Consider the following 12,254-nt stretch of genomic DNA (forward strand, 5'->3'; position numbering starts at 1 on the left):
ATAAGGTTACTTTTTCAGACAAATTATTTTTCATGTTGTTAGAGATGAGGTGTCATAAATAGGTCAATTTCCAAATTGTCTTTTTCCTCAAGTAAGTTATTAGTTTTTGGATAGTTACATAATCATTATATTACTTTCCTATTAATTTTTTCCATAGAAATTATGAAGAAAAATTGACTTGGGAATTAGATAAGAGATATATTACCTTCTCTTTATATCCCAGAGAGAATGAATTTCTTTAGAGTTAAAGTAAAAAATTGAAACTTTATCAAATTTACCATGCTATTTTCATACTGTTTCAAGATTTGATTGTAAATGACTTTCACTACTATCCAGCATTAATAACTAGTAACTATAATGAAATTCATATTTTTCTAAGACTTTATTTTCCTCCTATTGATGAGTTTGGCTGGAGTATGGGAAAAACACTGAGCAAAGTCTTTATCAGAAATTTTTTTTTATACTTCTGTAATCAGAGGTCGTCATTATTTAAAAATTAGGATGATTTGCATTCATTAAAGTTGTTTCTCAATAATAAATAATAATATGTTTGAATTTCACTATCTCATTTCATTGTAGAGATCTAAGCTTAATGAATACTTTCATTAGAATATAAATTCTATTGTCAATGGAATATAAGCTGTATGAGGGAATGAATTATTTTTTATTTATCTTCCCCATGCTCCTATCCCAATACTTAGAACAAGATACTTTAAAAATATATATTGGGTGAATAAATCTTTTCTGATATATGGAAGTAAGAATCTTAGCTAGTATACTGTTTATTTAACCTTTACAATAAAACATAAACAGAATAGTGATTCATGGATTTGTGAAGTTTTCTTCTTCGTTATAGATATTAGCCATTTTCCAGTGGACAACAATAGTATTGAAATATGACAATGACCTTACCTAAATAGATAGATTTATTCGTGGTATCATAAGGGGAAAATGGAAGCATTCCAGAGAACCTGGTCTGTTACTCAACTTTGGCATGTCTTTGCTTTTTTCCAGCATCTTGAAGGTATCATGATCATTCATTTGATAATATATGTGACTGTTCTTTCTATATAATCTTATGATGACCTGGAAAAAGTCAGCTCAGTTCTCTTATTGAAGTGTACAAGGCTGTTAGATCTTTGATGTTAGCATTTGTTACTGAATGGGAATGCAAAGTAGCACAATTTGTGTAGATCTGTGCAACATAAACAGAAAGCTCAGGTGTTAACAGATCACCTGTGGCATTTCCATTTGAGCATACTTAACAATCAAACCTACCTGTCATACTAGGTAGATATTTTTATTTTTCCAAATAAATATAGACTAGATGTCTGCTGATATCTCTTCTCCCACTCAGATTCAGTGTCCATAAACAGATTAGATGATTCTGACCCCATGTCCTCCATGATGAATTTCAGTTCATTGAAAAGCCAAGATTTCTCCTGGTTGACACTCTGCTGTCAAAGATTATCAGTTTTCCTCAGCTTAGCAGAAATTTTAAGAAGTTGCTATGGATCAACCTTCTAATAGGAAGTCTTCCCAAATGAAGCTAGCATTGACCCTATGACACCAGTCCCAAGTCTTCCTAGCTTGGCATTTGTTGTTCAGTCATTCAGTTGTGTCTGACTTATGTGTATGATAGCATGCTAGCTGTCCTTGGCGTTTCCTTGGCAAAGATACTGGTTTTCCCTTTCTTTTTGTAGTAAATTAAGATAAGAGGTTAGTGACTTGCCACAGTCAGACAGCTGGTAATATCTGAGCTAGAATTTGAACTCAGATTTTCCTGACTCCAGGTTCAGCTCTCTATGAACTGTGCCACCTAGCTTGGCATAGACTTCAAAAAGTAGGATCTTTTAGATGCCACCAAGAATAAATAATTAGGGAGACAGTTAAATTGTGTCTAAGAAATATAACGTGCTAAATTTTCAGACATTGCTTGGAGTAAAACATAGATTGCTTCATTCTAGAATCACTTGCCTAATTTGAATGTCAATGAAAGCAGAATCAAATATGTCAGAGACAGCTCCAAACTAATTGTTGTACTTTATAACTAAGAACATTCTGTCCAGAGAACATTCTAGAATGTATCCAAGGGATGTCAAGACTATTTGTGTTTTTACTTTGTGATAAAGCACACCATTTCCCATCTTTATAATTACAAGTAACGATAGGTAGATTCCCATTTTACCAGCAGGATTGTTCAGTCATGTTTTCTCTGTTCACAATCGCTGTTCTTTTAGTCTCAGTCATAGCACATTCTCAGTCCTGTTTTCTCAGAGCAAAGTGGGGTTTCAAGATGAGTACTTCACAGAACCTAGTGCCCCAACTGCAGTGCCCATTATCCAGGGAATTCTACTGGGTTTATATGAAAATGTAGTCTTGGTGAACTGAATATTTACTATTCTGTGTTTGTGGAAAATAATGCTTTAAAATTATTTTTTGTTGTTGTCTGGAGGAACATAAGATATGGGTAGACTATTGAATTTGATAAACAGTGGGGTCATTCAAGGTATATAGTAACCATTTGACTTTTATTCTACCTTACATAACTTATTTCCAGAAAGAGCCCTTTGCATGAAAAATGAGGAGAGCTATTATTTCAAGTGTCTGTTGCAATGATTTGATTAAACAGGAGAGTAGATGCTTACCTTTGAGGTGATTTCATGGGCTCTGGGAGAGGCATCAGTCATCATACCCATCATTAATATCTCTCTGCTTGCTTTATTTTGTTCCAAAATGAGAGGTCAGGTTTAGTAAGTTAAGATTTCTTGGGGATAAGGGAGCACATTTATAATGAAGTAAATACCATTGATAGTTTTCTTTTTTTAGGTTTTTGTAAGGCAAATGGGGTTAAGTGGCTTGACCCAAGGCCACACAGCTAGGTAATTATTAAGTGTCTGAGACCAGATTTGAACCCAGGTACTCCTGACTCCAGGGCCAGTGCTTTATCCACTGTGCTACCTAGCCGCCCCTATACCACTGATATTTGAATGGTTTCTGAGACCTGGATCTGTGAGTGGATTTCTGAGAGCTTCCTCTGGGAAGGAGGAAGACGCAAAGAGAAGTGCTCTGAGCAGTATGAAAGAATTCCTTAGAGTGGTTAAAAAGTTGGAGAAAGCAGGATCTAATAATTTTCACTGGTTTAACCAGAGTCTACACCCGATTAGCAGTTTTTGTTTGGTGTTAATTTTGCAAGTAGCTACCGTCTTTGTAGTTTAGCTACCGTCTTTGTAGTGTTCTTTCATCTCTCTGGGAGAACTGAAGGCTATGGAAATTCCTATAGTGAGTCTTCATTGGGAAGCTCTACTCTTCTGCTTTGGGCAAGAAGATGCTCAGGAATGAATGAAGCGGGCACAAATCTGTATGCTGTATCTACTATTATCTATTACTTCTTTCTGCCATTGCCCTAGAGTTTCAGACTTTGTGTTAGGTAGGCTTTTGTCATATTTGGTGCCTGTCAACTGAAGCCAGAAATGTGAACAAGTAGCCATTGACTTTGTTACTGAGATTATAAAGGGCTATATGGTGAGATCAGTGGTTGGGCTACTGCAACATTTGTTGCCATGGAGGCTTAAGTGACCAATAGAGGTTTCTATGATGGGGGAGAGCAGAAAATCCAGATTAATGCTAAATACTGAACCTGACTTTTACTGAAACTCTTGGAAGACTGGTGAGTTGGTGTGTGTGGGTTGCAGGGTTGTAGGAGGTAGATGAAACTGTTTCTCTTATTGTTCCTTTGTTTTCACCTGGAAGAGAGGAGGAGTCTATGGACTTGCACATAGAATCCTCCCCCGCCCCCCATTCCCTTTCCATACTGGAGAACTGAGAAGGTAACCAGGAAAATATTTGGAGAGACAATTAGAGGTCTTTGCTCCATGAATTAATATCTAATATACTTTTACTATGTTCAATAAACTATATGATCATAGTATTTTGGATATTTGAAGTCATGTAAACATGGTAGATTATAACCCAACAGAGGAATGGTGAACTTAGAGCTATAAACATATACACCCACACACAAAACACATGCACTTCCATGAATCAGAAATTCAGATTTTTTTTTGTTTTTGTGTATATGTATATGTTTATAGTTCTAAGGTCACCACTCTTCTGTTGAATTATAGTCCCACTATAATATAAGTGTGTATATATGTATCTGCATGTGTGTATCTTTGCTGAATAATTGATATAATGACATACTGCCTTTCTGTTAACTTTAAAAAGGCAACCCATTAGATAATTTTACTGCTGAATGCCATTGCTGCAGTGTTACAATCATCAAATGTGGGGCACACAGATAAATATCCTACTTTAAAGGAGTCCTTTGCTAAATTAAAATAATTTCTATCTTAGAGAAAATTATTTGTAGGAGATTTCCTGAAATTGCCAAATACTTAAAGAAGGTTGCTTTCATAAAGTAGTTGTGGCATAGAATAGCTCTAAATGAAGAAGTTGTAAATGTAATCACTAAGGTAGTAGGTTTAAAAGAAACTTGTAGGGAAATATTTTAAAGAGGTGATATTCACCTGGACATTCATCTAAAGGCTTTCAAGACTTTTTTTTTAACCACATTTCCTCAAACTTTTTATCTGCCCCTTTCCAAATAAATTGCTCAGTCATTATAATAGGATTACTAACATGAAATATTCTGTTTCATGGCTATAATTAATTACTGCCACTTAAAGTTTTTAAAATTTTTTAAAATTTACTTTAATTTATTTACACATTACTAACATATTCTTGTTTAAGAGTAAACATAATACCCCTCCCCCACAAAAATATAAAACCTCATGAGAAATAAATTGAAACAAAGAGAAAAAAATTGTGTTTCGGTCTGTGTTCTGATACCATCAGCTCTGTTTTGGGTGGATCACATTCTTTATCATAAATTCATCATAGCAGTTACTTCCATATTTTTCTGCAGTTGTTGTTGCTGATTGTATTTCCCTCCATCCATTCCTCCCCACTACCATCTATTATATTTTCTTTCTCTTTTCACTCTATCCCTTTCTAAAAATGTGCTGTGGGACAGCCAAGTGGCACAGCCGACAGAGCACTGGCCCTGGGGTCAAGAGGTCCCAAGCCTACAATCCTACTCCAGAGACCCAGGAGCTACCCAGCCCTGTGGTCTGGGACAGACCACCCAATCCCATCAGCTTGCAAAAAGTAAAAAAGAAAATGTGTTATATCTGACTATCCTCTCCTATGATCTACCCTCTCCTCTGTCCACATTACTCCTCTCCCTGTCCCCCTTCTCTCCTTTTTCTTCTAGACGTCTATAGTAGGGAAAAATTTTTTGAAAGTTATCATACCCATATTTACCTATTCAAAATTTTGATTTTCGTGCCCCTGCTTTTACTATGAAGCTATTTTTGATTAAAGGGATACTAGATTTTTTTGTTTTGTTTCTTGATTTCTCCAACACTGGACACAATGCATTAAACATGGTAGATGCATATAGAAAACATCTATTGACTTGTATTTGCACTGAAGACCAAACATTTTTATTTTGTCTTTTCTTAGAATGAAGCATAAGATCTATGTTTGTTCATGAGTTTTAAAGACTGTTAACTAGGGCTGCTCATATTATGGAGCAGGAACTATGGTAAAGTGTCATTTTAAATGAACAACTTCAAATAAATGAGTATTTAGGTGTCAGGGAAATTAAAGTTATAATATGGAGACCAGGAGTAAAACAACTGGAGGAGGGGGAAGCTATATGGAGTCAAGTTTGGGGCAGCCATCTCCTACCCAGAATTTACCCAAATGCTGCTTCCTAAGAACAGAGATTTGCTAATAGGTCTAGATTGATGCCATAACTTAAGTCAACGTGTGACATGAGACTCCTGCTGTGACTATTTAAAAATGTTCTAAGACATAGTTTCTGGGTAATTTAATCATTTTATCAATAATTCTATCATATTTATTAATAAAAGAATAGTTATTTGACCTCTCTTCATGACAGTAGGCTCCTAGTTTATAATCCCTTCAAAGAGGAGGGTTCCTGAGGGCTGTTAATCAATTCTGATTGACTAACAATGGGAGGTGGGCAATTTTAAAATGCATGTCTTGAGATATATGTCTTGGATCACCTGAATCTTGGTCAAACAGGCCTGAGCAAATATAATGAGCAGGTATAGCCAAACTTAAAATTTCTTTTACTGTCTGATTGGATTTTGGCCTGGGTAAGTCCTTAAGAAAGATTTCCAAACTTGTTGGATTCTGAATTAGGAATTAGAAAAGAGGAAAAATCTTAATCATGATTCAATGATTAGTTATTAATTATAAGAAAGAAGTATTAATTTTTCACATTGTTCTTCAGACCCTGATATGGCATTGGTTCAAACTATTTGGTTCCCAACACCAAAACAAGGATCCTAGAGGTGCTTAGACCATGGACCCATGAGTCCCTTAGAGGTAAAAGGTAAAGACATGGTATCTGTCTTTGCCCTATTGATATGTACAACTTTAGATACTGACTGGCTATATATCACTCCTTGGTCAACTACACTAGCTATCTATGCTCTTCTTTTGTCACAATTTCTAAAATTTTTTCTTCAAAATAGAGGTTAAGATTCCTATATACTTTCTTCCCTTTTCTAACTTTTCCTATTCTGCAAGATTTTCCAAAACTTATTTTACAGTATCTCAGCCTAGTAACTATGACTGTTTGAGAGTAGCTAAATATTATCTTACTGTCTCCTCATTTATCTTGCATTTCCACTTCTTTCTAACCATTTTTGTTTTGTCCCTTCCAAGCCAAAGATCATCATCCTCTAAGGAGAAAGAGAAGAGAAAATAATTGAATGGTTCATTCTTTTCCCCTTTATCAAATAGTGTTTTCCCTTCTACCTTATACTTTGCTTTTATCTTTTTCTTAGCTACTGTACCTATGATTTCATTGGTATGTGGAAATCCTAGTCTCTTCTTAGTGAGTTCCCTTAGAGCCATGGTATCAAAGAAATAAAAATTTCAACCCTTTAAACTCTATATAAGGACCCTTGTGGATGCTTATTTACTTAAAAAGATACATATTAAGAAGATCTAGGTTCTATTGAATTTTTATTTATATTTATATATATTTATATTTTTATTAATAATTACCTAGCTGTGTGGCTTTGGGCAAGCCACTTAACCCCATTTCCTTGCAAAAAACTAAAAAAAAAAAAAGAATGTGCTCTGGAATATTTTCTCTGAGTTTGGAGCTTAAGTAACTTGGCCAGAGTCACCCCCATATCAGAGATTCTACCTGAGCTATCTATTCCTTGGCTGTCATGTTGGTAAAATTTCACAACAGAAAACACCCTTTTTCGTTCATTAAGTCTTCCTTACCAGTCTCCATCAATAGAACTCCTGACTTACTTTTTTTTAGGTTTTTGCAAGGCAAATGGGGTTAAGTGGCTTGCCCAAGGCACAAAGCTAGGTAATTAATTATTAAGTGTCTGAGGTTGGATTTGAACTCAGGTACTCCTGACTCCAGGGCCGGTGCTCTATACATTGTGCCACCTAGCTGCCCCAACTCCTGACATTCTTTTAGCACCATTTTAGTCTTTTCTATTCATTCTCAGTTTTTTGTTTTTGCTTCTGTCTACTATATGTATCATTAAATCTTGAGTTATTATTCAATTTCTAGAGTACTAACATAGAGCTACTCTTCTCTAAGTTTTAATATTCTCTTTAGTTTTTCTATTCTCTTCTCTCTTCTTTGTATGAGAGACACTGTTTGTGACTTGGAGTAGACTCCCAAATTCATTGTTTGGTGGCCAGACCTTGGATAATGGGTTTATCAGTGTTTAGTTAGATGGGACACTGATTGCCAGTTGATTCTTGGACCCCTACTCAAAACTCTTCCAGGTGAGTGAACTTGTTGAAGCTCAGCATTGCTATAATGACCCAGCAAGAACCCAAAGTCTCACCCCTAGTACACAATAAAATGTTGAAGAAGGTTTTTGTGAATATTCACAATGCATCTGTGAGTGATAACAAGGTTACTTCATTGTGCCAGTGTGGAAAATAGGAATGTTTTTCATATCTACCTTGCATTTTTGCAACAGATTGGGATCCCCTATGGTTTTACCTAGGTTTTGCATGACAGTATTTTGAGTTTCTCTTCATTTTTGTTGGGGGGGAAACAAAGCAAACCCCCCATGATTCTTAATTGGTATAATTTTACCTTCATGAATTCAAGCAAAGCTACTCCTGGAAATAATAAGTTTTACTTTTAAAGCAAAAAAAATATTTGCAGAAATGCCAGTTTCTATTTCATCATGCCAGGTCTGGCAGTAGGGATTCTTCCTTCTACATGGGGTACCCTATGGTAGATGCAATTAAGAATTTTTAGATGTATTTATATTTCCAGATCTTTTTTCTTTCACACCCTGAGGATCCCTACAGAGTCTACCTTGTGCTACTCATTATTAATATTTATTGAAAGTGCTCTTTGAGATTTTGATTATCAGAGTCCTGCCTATTGACCACTATGCAGGTAATTTGGGATAGGTGACTTTATAACTCAATTATTAGCTTTGTTTGCGTAAAAAATACAGTATATTTTTATGTAAATCATTTGATGTGCAAAACTGTTGGACAATGAGGGAATTTATAGTTTTCATGTATTTGCAAGGGTTTCTGGTTCATAGCTCAAGAGTTGAAGACTTGGATACCATCTAGCTCAAACTTCTCATTACTACAAATGTAGAAGCTTAACTCAGAGATTTGGTGATGTGTCAAAGTTTACAGAGGAAATAAGCAGTTGAGGCAGGATTTGTTCTTTCTGCTATAACCAAGTTATAACAGAAAACTTTCCTACCAAAAGAACTGACTTCACTATTTCCTTTGCTTGGGGGTATATTGATTATATGGGATCACTGGGACAAGTGAATAATTTCTGTCCTGCTTCTCTTCCCCCAAAATGAGCAATTTCTTCCAATGCAATATAATTCAACAAACTTTTATTATATACCTGTCGTGCACAAATCACTTTTCTAGGTAAGTCAATCCACCAGCATTTATAAAATAACATGGTTTACTCTGACCTCACTCTCTGAGAATTAGTTCTGTTTTATTCTGTTCCTCTCCCAGAGTTCTCCAGTCCCCTGCAAGAAGGATGGGATACAATTCTCTGCCTTTGACTGGAGCCCATACCTATTGAGTTCCCCTGATTCTAAGGGCCATTGATTAGTTCCATTTATTTATTCTATTTGTATCAAGCTAGTTTGTAGACAAAGAAAGAAGGAAGGAAAGAAAGAAAAGAATGAAGAGAAAAAAGAAAAAAACGCAATAAAGAAAAAGGAAAGGGGGAGAGAAAATGATCCAAACCTTTTAAAGAAACAGCATGTAAGTAATGATTCTGCCAGTAGGGCTGTTAATCATCTTTTTTCAAAAGTGTTTCATTCAAAAGTAGGGAGGGAGTAAAAAGGATCCAGTATCTTTCAGGATGCCAACCACTGATGCTACAAACAAATGACAAAGCATTTGCCATATGTGAAGACTTGAGTGATACAATAATCAAACAGCTCTTTTTAGGATGTGAGTTGCTACTGATAGAGCCTATTGTTCTGGCTTTAAGTATACCAGCCAGGTTTTAGAGTCTTCTTATGATGCATTTATGGAACAGCCTGAAAACTTACTTTTCATAGTTTAGTTGGGCTTGTTTTCTGAAGGGGTGGAGTTTAGAGGGGAAGAGGGATGGGAAGAAGAAAAGATGAAACTAATACAATACAAAGAAGAGGGAGGAAGAGAAAGAAAAGAAAGGTCTCTCTTAGTAATATATTTGGTTCCAAGCTGCTTCTGTTGCTACTTCTGTAACTAAAAATCAATAACAAATCTATTTTCTCACTTGGCAAATACACAAGTTAGAACAGGCTGCAATTGAATAGGAGGCAGTAAAAGTGCTCAGAGTCCTAATGTCTGAAAACATAAAATGGGGATTTATTACAGTGAACATTTAGGTAAGTTTCTATTTCTGTGGATTTCCTCTGGTTTTCTATTGGCATACCTTGTGTGTCACATGGAGGTCAGTTCTTTACAGCTTGAGCCAAATAACCACCTATTAATTGATTTATGAATCAGTTCTGCTGATGATAAACTGTCCTGATTCACATGCCTACTCTGCATTCTAAAAGCCTTGTGATTCCTGTTGGGCCTCAGCTTTGAATGACCCTGATGCTCCATACCCAGGAGGCCCACAGTGGAAGGAAAGTGCAGTAAAACAATATGGGGTTAGTCTTATTCAATCAAGGTCAGGGTCTTATAATCTATTCCATGTACTCATTCCAGGCATTGGCTAAACAAATTACAATGAAAATGGTTTTATATTTGCTGCTGATAGTTTCTAACTTTGTTTAAGCATATTTAGAATGCTTCTCTAAGCCAGAACCTTATTGTAAGAAAATTAAAAGTGGAGTACATGTATCTACTTAAATTCTGGGAGTAATGCATTTATAATGGGCAGGTCATTCAATACATTTGCTTTTGCTGTTGCCTTGAATATGTTCCTACTATGTGGAACTATATATGTTTTTGACAGACTAAATGTTTGAGTTTCTTCATGGGAAGGAAATTTTGGAAATGGGCAAGATTCATTACAAACCATTCTTCTGAAGAGCACAAGTTGGCTTAGAAGGTTTGAATCAGAGTAGGGTGTGGGAGGAAGGGATTGGCCTCCATGATCTCTATGATTATGCAGATTACATAAATGGAGTTTGAACATACTGAAGATATAAGGTCGAAAGTAGCAATATTGGGCAGTGCAAAAAGTGAGAGTTGGGAAATTCCAAATCATGTCTTGGCCCTGCCATTGTAACCTTTAGCAAGTTATTCTCTCTGAGCCTCAATCCCTGCCCTCCCTCTCCACTTTCTAACCATAAAGTCATACTTAGAGCAGAAAGGGACCTTTGAGATTTAATCCATCTTCTTCATTTTCTATGTAAGAAAATTGAGGGTTGGAAAGGTGATGAAATTTGCTTGATTGAATTCACAGAGAATTCAAATATGATTCTTCTGATTCTGTCCAGTGTTCTATAAAGCATTTTATGCTTTTCTGGGTAGTGATTGTTGTATAGGAAGGCTTCTGAGAGCAAATCTTGAAGGTGACTATACTTCATGCCTGAGCAAGGGACACTGATTATCTAAAGGATCTATTATCATTTGGGGGTGATTGACTTCATGACTAGAGTAAAAAAAAGTTAAGCATCAAAAGCCAAACAATCTCTAGTAGAAACAATATGTATTCATTTAGAAAAACTTCAGTGAATTGTCTTCAGGTAGCACCTGGAGCTCCCCATTCCACCTTATTTGTGAGTTGTAGAGATAAGAGCAAAGTAGTCTGAGCATTCACATTTTCTCAAAACTATAACTCATGGGTCTTCATTTATAGGTTTACATTTATTAGTCAACCAGATGATACAATTAATTCAAAGCAAAAGTATTTAATTAAAAAGCATACTTAAAAAATAACACTAAAACTTTCCCCTGTGAACTTGAGACATTCTCACAAATTCATATGCCATCAGATTGGACACAGATAAGCATGGAAAGCCACATTATAGGAAATTCATGTGGCCAAGACATATAGGAATTAGGACTGTTACTACAAAGCTACCCATGTCTTCTGGTGACAGGTTCAAGGAATGACCCCCTCCAAAGCTGCCCCCTGCTAATCTTGTATGACTGCTTCCCCAGTCAGTTATTGCTAGAAACAGCTGGCTGTGACTTCTCTAGGGGAAAAAGACTATAAAGTCTAGTAAGATTTCTTTATGGAGTTCTTAGCTAAGAGACTATCTCTTCCTGATAGGAGTAATGGGTTCTGTCATTCTCTTTAAAGATCTTAGGTTTTCAGTAGCTTGTTTAGAAAGGAAAATCCCTCAACACATCTAACTATTGGACTAGAGAGTAACTTTCCTTAGTTGAAGAAAATAACAGTTTTTTTGTTTGTTCATTTGTTTTTGCCACAAAGAGTGATCTACCTGCTTATTTCTGATTTTTCAGGAGACTCTTTGCAATAGGCACCAATTTTTGCCTTGTAGAGATGTATAATTTTCAGGAAGATAATGTTTTCAGACTTAATTCTGCTAAAAACAGGTTTTGGTTTTATTTCATTTGTATCTTAACTATATTTCCCCCTGTATTTTTCCATTCTTGTCTGGATAGTCATCCCTAGTAACAGAAGTGTCAAACATGCCATCCATTGGCTGCAACATTCCTGGTTGGACCTCAACCAGATTATTAAATAATTAGAAAATATATTATAA

At 35.7% G+C, this 12,254-nt stretch overlaps 1 protein-coding gene and 1 long non-coding RNA gene across 5 annotated transcripts in view; both read left to right on the plus strand.

The window, feature by feature from the left end:
- Nucleotides 1-12,254, plus strand: part of SPOCK1 (SPARC (osteonectin), cwcv and kazal like domains proteoglycan 1) — a 1,031,033-nt gene that overhangs the window by 544,567 nt on the left and 474,212 nt on the right. The gene's annotated exons all lie outside the window — the stretch shown is intronic.
- LOC141506594 (uncharacterized) overlaps nucleotides 9,090-12,254 on the plus strand; it is a 63,703-nt gene continuing 60,538 nt past the window's right edge. The window contains exon 1 of the long non-coding RNA XR_012473922.1: nucleotides 9,090-9,339. This is a non-coding gene — a long non-coding RNA (uncharacterized LOC141506594). The remainder of the gene's footprint in view (nucleotides 9,340-12,254) is intronic.

The sequence above is a fragment of the Macrotis lagotis genome, chromosome 1 (genome assembly GCF_037893015.1).
Source record: "Macrotis lagotis isolate mMagLag1 chromosome 1, bilby.v1.9.chrom.fasta, whole genome shotgun sequence".
In the NCBI taxonomy this organism is placed as follows: domain Eukaryota; kingdom Metazoa; phylum Chordata; class Mammalia; order Peramelemorphia; family Peramelidae; genus Macrotis; species Macrotis lagotis.